This window comes from Haliaeetus albicilla, chromosome 16 (assembly GCF_947461875.1).
Source record: "Haliaeetus albicilla chromosome 16, bHalAlb1.1, whole genome shotgun sequence".
Taxonomy (NCBI): Eukaryota; Metazoa; Chordata; class Aves; order Accipitriformes; family Accipitridae; genus Haliaeetus; species Haliaeetus albicilla.
This window is the reverse complement of record NC_091498.1, coordinates 19,010,779-19,018,412: the sequence shown is the minus strand read 5'-3', so window position 1 is coordinate 19,018,412 and position 7,634 is coordinate 19,010,779. Positions and strand designations below refer to the sequence as shown.

Here is a 7,634-nt window from a genome sequence, read left to right as displayed (position 1 = left end):
AGGAAAGTCTTGTATCTGGAGAGCTCAGGGGATCAGTAAAGATGTACACTGAGTTTCAGTTTCAGCTTCCAGTCTGAATGTACACAGGAAATGACCATACTTTCTTATTGATATAATAAGAGTAAAAATTAAATGCAACAGAAGCAAAACATATAATTTCCAAGGTATTTTCATACTTTACAAAGTCAGAGGTTTAGAAAGTTTATTTTATAGGTCAGCAATAGGCAAAATGTGAAGCACTTCTAAGGAAACACCTGTGTTGAATAAAAACAGTAACATACCAGACATAACATGGGTGGTAAAACAAATGTTTAGCTTTCCACGTAATATCATTAATTTTTTTAACTAAAATTATTTCATTAAAAAAGATAAGCCTACATTTGTTGAAAATGTGTTGTTGTTCCATTACTCCTGACAACAATGCTGTTTAAAAAAAGAAAGTTTTTAATAACTTTCTTCCAGTAAACCACATCTGGATTTTTAACCTTGTTGAAAGTTTTGACTGTGCTTTTATATCAGACCGTATTGTAATGGAATTGTTATTTATCTCCAGATATATCCAGTTCCTCCTTTGTGGACAGTCTTATGTCTAAGAGGGTCTTTAATTACGTTCCTCTACTAGCTGACCACTACAAAAATTGAAATCCTCACCACAAATCTGTAAAAGTGTTTCCACTTGCACTGGGAGACAAAAATAGAATAATTCCATGTCTTTTTGGACGGATGCCTAGCTGAAACTATGCAGGGTTTGAGTGACAAGAGGATGTAGTCTTTGCTGAGAGCACTTTCTTTAAGATCCTTTTTAGTCTTCAGGAACATTTAAGTAGATGAATGAAGAGAGGATTTATGCTAGTTTCCCTTCATTTCTGTTAACTTTGCCTGCTTTTTTGTAACTTTTGTCTTCTGCAACAAAATCTTTTCAGCTCGTCAGGCTTACTGAATGTATAATCACAAGCTGGTAAGTAGTAACTTCAGGAGTCTTGATTTGAAATGGCACTCTATTCTTTTGTGTACAGCTGTGGTGGAAGAATAAAACCTCTTTGTGCGGCTAAGCAAAAGTAGAATTATTTAAATGCTCAGTATTCGCCAGGGTTGTAACTGTATAGTCTTTCAGTGGTGAATAAATACGGTTAACACATAGCTTAGCCTGCGAATGCAGTGGAGAGACTTTACTTGAGTAAGTTCAGAATTATTTTGCATCCGAGTGAGCTCTCCTCACTGTGCTGCACAGCACGTTATCCGTTTCCTGGGGAGTGTGGATGGGAGCTTACAAAGCACAGCAGGTAATTGGCTGCTTCGGCTGAAAAAGCATATTTGTCAGTATATACAGAAAGAAAATGAGAACAACTGGTAATTATTATTGGGTGATGATATTTGTCCATAGTCTTCTGAGCTGTCTGTGAGGTTAAATCCATACGGACACTCTGTAAGAGCAGTGAGTGTGTTAAATGTGATGTTTAGGCTGTTGAGCAACATTTTCTGTCAATGCATTTTGTACTGGAACTTTCATAGGCTTTGAATGTAAAAAAGGAGGTGAACGTGTATGTGATAACACCGTTTTTCAGAATGCTTTCTTCTGCTATTCAAGACTTGTGTTTCTGTATCTTAGCGTATATTTTTGTATCATTACTTTATTTTGAACCTTATCTTCATTTTATGTGAACAGTCCTATCTCTGCAGTCTGTGGAAAGTGAGCATAACTCAGCCGTTAGGCACTTATTTCTGTATTTCTAAAACTTGCGTACGCTGATGCAAATATTTCCTCTTGGAAAGGGAAAGCTATTACTGGGATAGATACTTTTTCTCAGTTGCACATGTGGCAGTTTCTACAGACAGACTAAAAAAAGCTGTAATGGTATATCTATGCTTTTTGTTTAAAGTGGTTTGCGTCCAAATGGAGTGTGGAAGTGTGTTGACAGCGTGAAGACAGTTGTACCAGGTTCCTTCTAGATTAGGGCCATTTTCATGAAAACCTTTTTATTCGCTGCTTTTCCTTTCCCTCCTCTCTTTAAGTAAATGAAACGTGGGTTTAAGTCAAGACTGATAAATGCTAGAATAACATAAAAGCTATTTTAAGTTTCATAATATAAATACATGGGGTAAATCCCCCCATATCTAGGGTTTCATATTTTAAAGATTTATGTGTACAGATAAAAACATATGACAAGTCTCACTGGAATTGGTTGACACAGGAGTATAACATTGACTTCAAAAATCTTTGCAGTTTCATGTTGTGGGACTCCAGTCTTTGGACAGTTTGGTTTTAATTTGTTTGCCGAAAATCTCACCAAGAAACCTGTACACTGTGTTGGAGGTCAAAATTGTGCTGCATCTGTAGGAGGAGACAAAAATGAAGTATTTTATGGATTTGGTATGTCTACATGACTGTATGTAGGGAAGATATTTGGAAGACTGGAAAACAGATTATACATTTTTAACACTTTACTATCATCACTAGTTTGTTTCCTCCTCTTTGGTAAAGAGGAAATCAAAATGTTTCTTTGCTTCTTTTATACACCCTTGTACTCTTTGAGGTGGCTTTAAATCTCCACCAGTGTCGTACGAGGTAAAATGTGTAATAAAGCATTAAGGGAAATGGGGTTAAGACACACAATGTCTAATAAAGGATATTAGTATTTATTGGCAGTCATCCTTTGGCCTGTATAAATTTTTTTTCCAAAGGGTACTGACATTGCTCTTGCTCTCTTTACAACCATCATTCTGTGCGCAGATGTGGTTTTTCCCCATTCACCTTTTTTTTTTTTTGCGTTTTTGAATGCCAACTACTTAATGTGTCATTTCTGGCAGAAGGTTCTGGTGATGAAAGAGGAAATAAAATGGGCTTGAAGCAAGTTGCTGGAGAGGTACATACAGGATGGCACAGCCATGGAAAGCTTTTTTTTTTTTGCAGGAGTTACGTACCAGTCTTCATACTGACTTAATGAACAGGAGGAAGCCCATATTTTTCTTGGGCCTGGAAAGCAAATGTGGTCTAAGAGTACAAGGTTTACTACCAGTGTAATCAGCTAGAGTAGTGTGAGCGACCGTGTGCCAACTTTCTTTTGCCTCCTGTGTACCTGGCCCAATTAACTCCATTCTTCATTCTTCAGTCATCTCCCCAGGTGGCTATCTGGTCTTAATGGGCCATAAAATGGGTGGCACTGGTCCATATGGAAATGCCCTGTGGTATGGGGGGTCTTGTAGCCCTCCATAGGGGTCCCTGAGAGTGTCAGAGGTGGCAGTGCTGTCTAAAAGGAAATTCAGAGGATGAGTACCCGTGCTCTTTTCCTGATTGCTGGAAGAGTCTCTTTGAATAATGTAGGTCATCAGATGAAAGCTGGATTGGTTTGGGAGGGCTACACAGGGGACCCAACGGAGTGAACTTCTGTTAAGCACAAAGGGAAGAACTTCAGCTGGGATTAGATACTGTTGTCCTTATCTCTTAAGCAAGAAGGTTTTTTCTTTGATTCTCCCTCCCTCCCGCCCTCCCTCCCAAGTGGCAATTAGCCTTAACTTTTCTAACTGGACTTCTAAACGGATTGTGCTTAGTTGCAAGTCAAGTAGCTCAGTTGTTTCCCTGCTATCCTCGCCGTGTTTTCTGGACTCTAACCCTCCATCTGCAGAGGTCGGTGGGGTGGGAGGTAGCCAGGGACAGACGGTCTGGTGAAAGACGCTCCCTCTGCAGACATCAGAGTCCAAAGACAGAGCCCTGGGAAGGCCTGAACTTCTGCAGGCCAAGATCCACAGGGAGGGAAAGCACCTCATGCTGGGAACCCAGCAGAAGGAAAGACATCCACTGGTTTTGGGTAGGCTCATACTTGAAAATGCATTGAAAACATTTTAGCGGGCTTGTGACCTTTAAAAGAGATTAGAGCTACTTATTAGTTCATTTCTACCTTAGAATGTTTATTTGAGTATGTGCTCTATATTAAGTGTGAATAGCATGCAAGTGGCTTTCTTCAGTATTTCACAGAAATTGCGCAGAGCCAAGGAATGTATTTGATTACATATACCTATTCCTTGGGGTCTTCCATGGAGATGTGCTCAAACTCAGGATATTATCCAGAGCATCAGGATTTAAACTGTTGACTGAAACTGGAGTAGATCAGATGAGAAGATCTGGGACTCTGCAAGACTTTATGGCTAAGCCAAACTTCTCTGATCCTGTCTTTCTATGTGCTATTTCTGAGCGTAGCTTTGACATCCAGGCGCTATATTGATCTTGTTAGCGTAAGAAAGAGGTCTTGCCAAACAAAAATCTAATAGTCTGGCAAACTGACTCAAATCTACTAGGAGTGGTTTGAAGGAAGACTGAGAATCGGGAAGTTGGATTTCTGACTCTTATTTTGCTGGGAAAGTCATGACACGTGGGGATAATACACCTGCTCTGTGTCACTCTTATTCATCTAGCAAATCTAGAACATTCTGTGAAAGTAAACCTGCCCAGCTCTCCTGTCATATGGGAAAAAACTTGTGGCACAGCCAGAAACAGTTGGGAATCATTCCTCTGTGAGCTCCTGTGGGGATGCAGGGCCACTGGTGCCATGTCTGGTGGCCTAAATGGGCATAATTTCCCTCCTGATTGCAGAGGAACCAGGTAATAACCCATTTCACTTCTTTCTCTTTGTGTTTAGGAGGAAAAGGGTCAAGTACCGCTCTATATGCCATGCCTAGCTCTGAAAACTGACCACAGTATTCAATAGACCAAATTACTTGCCTGATGCATTTCAGGAATTGAAAATTTGTTCTCAAACATGCTTATTTTTGGACCTTCATCCCCAGTTAGATCAAGTGACAACAATCTGGTTTCTGTGGTTCTGAATGCTCTCTCACGTGGAGCTGCACACGATCATTTGTGATACCAGAATGCCAACTCATCAAAATTGCAATAAATCAGACCTAGTAGACACCAGTGAAAAGTTACTTCTAGAGCAATGATGCTGTTTTTATATGCTCACATCCCCAGACTGTGTACCCTGGCAGAACCCTGAAGCAGTCAGTGGAGCCACGTCAATTTGTCTCTGGCCAGGATAGGCCCTCACAGGTTTAGGTAAGTGATATCTATGAGAAGGAAGGATAGAATCTGTAACCTTGGATCATACAAGTGTGCCTGGAGAGTGCCAAGATTAAAACCAGAGCTGCTGGCACCCATCAGATTTAATTTAGCAGCCTCTCCATGCAAACCCAAATGCACCTCACTGACTTCAAGAATTGTTAGGGAAACCCAAAATGCCCAGACGGTGATGGGTCACTGATAGCCAGAAACTGCTCGTGCTCATGCTTTTTGGGTTCTTAGTCAGGAAGGAGTTAAAACAGTGCTGGAAGGGAGCTGAAATATTCAGAGTAAGAGATTTCCAGAGGGGGCTGTGCTGGACGAGGTTGGGCTTAGCGCTTTCAGCTGCTCTTCAGCTCTCTTCAAACGTGAAAGGTGTAACAAACACGCCAGTCGCAGGGGCTCCCAAGGCATGGCTCACACCCAAGTCATTTGGTATTTGCCCAGTTGAAGCATCCAGAAGTTTTGGAAGTGGAGCCTGGCTTGCCCTGGAGCTGGGGCACAGCGCGAGGTGGCTGAGAGCCATCCTGCATCGCCCGTGCCAGGCTGTTGAGGCGCCCCGGTCGGGTGCACGTGCACCAGCACCCACGTCCTCCATTTGACTGTGTGCGTTAGTGGGGACACAGACACACTGCCCTTCTCCGTGCAGTGGAGTCAGGGTTAGTGAAAACGTGTTGCTTTATTTTCACTGCTGTAATTTCAGCAGAGCAAACATGAAAAGGAACAAAAAGCAGACGACGTGGGCAGCATGGGCTCCGTCTCCCGGAGGGGTTTGCCACAACAAGGTGGTGCACCTCGCCTGAGGCAGGACTTCCTACGCTGCCAGGGCTCAAATCCCCATTTCTTTGCAGAGCCGGGCACCGGACCTACACCCTCCGTCACCAGCTCTGCCTCTCCCCTCGGGGGGTGCAAACTTCGTCCTCCGGCTTTCGCTGCGGGGCAGCGGCTGCCGAGGTCCCGGTGCCGCAGGGAGACCGCGGCCCGGGCTGGACCCGGGGAGGCAAAAGCAGGAGTGCCAAACAAACCTTGGTGAAAACTGATCGTCTCGTGGCTAAACTCTTAATTCCTCTGGGGTGTTGAAGGTCTGCCGAGGGCAACCAGAGAACTCGTTCAGCTCTCTGCAGCCAGCTGTGCGTGCCTGGCGGGGTAGTTCAAACTCACGGAGGCAGTACGGCTGTTTGTCTTATTATTCACTTTAGAAAGTGGATCATCCCATGTTAATTTTCCTTCTCACATACGTCAAAAGCAATGTCTGATTCAGAAGTGAGAATATTACACGTGTTGCCTCTGATACTGAGTAAGTCAGGCAGCGACATGGCACAAACTGCGTTCATGGAGTCCTTACTGTGCTGGGGTCGTGCCTGCAGCACACGCAGCTGGAGACCAGGTATAAAAAACTTAAATTCAAAAAAGTCTCTTGGAAGTACTTCTCGAGAACAGAGCATTTTGGAAGTGCTGTATTTCCAACCAGCGAGGGCTGCATTAGGAATAGCTTTTTTGTTAGCTAATTTCTGTCCTTAAGAGGATGCTGCTTCCTTCCTCTCTTCATTTAATTCCTTTGCTGCTTTGACCTTCACCTGTGCGACTCACTCACTGAAATCCTCTCGGGAGGATCAGTGTCAGCTCTAATAAGCCGGCTGTCACTTTACACCAAACAGAAAGTAAATGTTTCATTTGTTAAATGGGCCAGCAGAATGCATTGCCTTTTTCTACCATCCTTGATTTTCTTCTAGGGGAAAGTGTTTTACTTTTATGTGACTGAAAGTGCATAAAGTGGATGTGAAGCTGCAGATTTAAGTGTCTTGAATGAAGGCTGTTATGTAAGACTTTTCTTTATTTACCAGTTGTACTGAAATATGATCAGTGTTACAGCACAGGGTCTGGTTGCAATGAATTTTCTTGTGTTTGCAGTGAGAAGATAAGGGATATGCTGTGTAAGGAGCGCACCGGGAATTTCTTTTTTTTAGCAAGCTGCACAGGAAGGCACAGGGAAAGTAAGATTGTTGCACTGAGCTCCTGGCCGCTGATGCAGGGCACAACGCTGCTTCTTGTTGGGACTTTTGCCATTGACTTGAATGTGAGCAGGACAGCTTTTCTCTGTCATAGCTTCTGTTGTGTTTGTTTATTGCTCCCCTTCCATTGCTGTTTGGTGCTGACAAGCTCAGCCCGTGCCTCTACCAGCTTGCACAGGTGGGTTAGATTTACATTAATAAGCTTGGAAAGTATTTGAGAGTGGGTGTTAAGGGGAGTACTTATTTTTTTGTGACTTTCATATAGAAGCTGGTGTTTGGGGGTTGAAGTCAGTAGCTTGTGGAGTGCTGCTTTTGTAACAATGTTTGACAAACATGAAATCAGTGCGTGTCACTGACCAACCACCTCAGTGGAGAGCAATTTGGGACAGGAAAAGAAGGTGGTAGCTTCAGCGCATGAGAGGAAGGCTGTGGCTGTTTTTTCTGTGAACCTGGAAGTTGCGTAAGTATGTTTGCTTCTGTGGATTTGTCTCTGTGGTTGTTTTTTTTAAGCTGAAACCAAGCCCATGTGTGGAGCTAGATGATGATGGTGCACCACCATCCTCTGGCTC

The 7,634-nt window shown here is 43.1% G+C and overlaps 1 protein-coding gene across 3 annotated transcripts in view; it reads left to right on the top strand.

Annotated features, from left to right (window-relative positions):
• The first annotated feature begins 748 nt into the window (after positions 1-748).
• Positions 749-7,634, top strand: part of INSC (INSC spindle orientation adaptor protein) — a 150,301-nt gene continuing 143,415 nt past the window's right edge. Inside the window, exon 1 of one of the 3 annotated variants that reach the window (XM_069803762.1) lies at positions 749-958. The gene's annotated coding sequence lies outside the window, so the exon portion shown is untranslated. Of the gene's footprint in view, positions 959-1,064; positions 1,284-6,690; positions 6,874-7,634 lie in introns of those variants that run through there. The other 2 variants (XM_069803764.1, XM_069803763.1) reach the window with 2 other exon arrangements.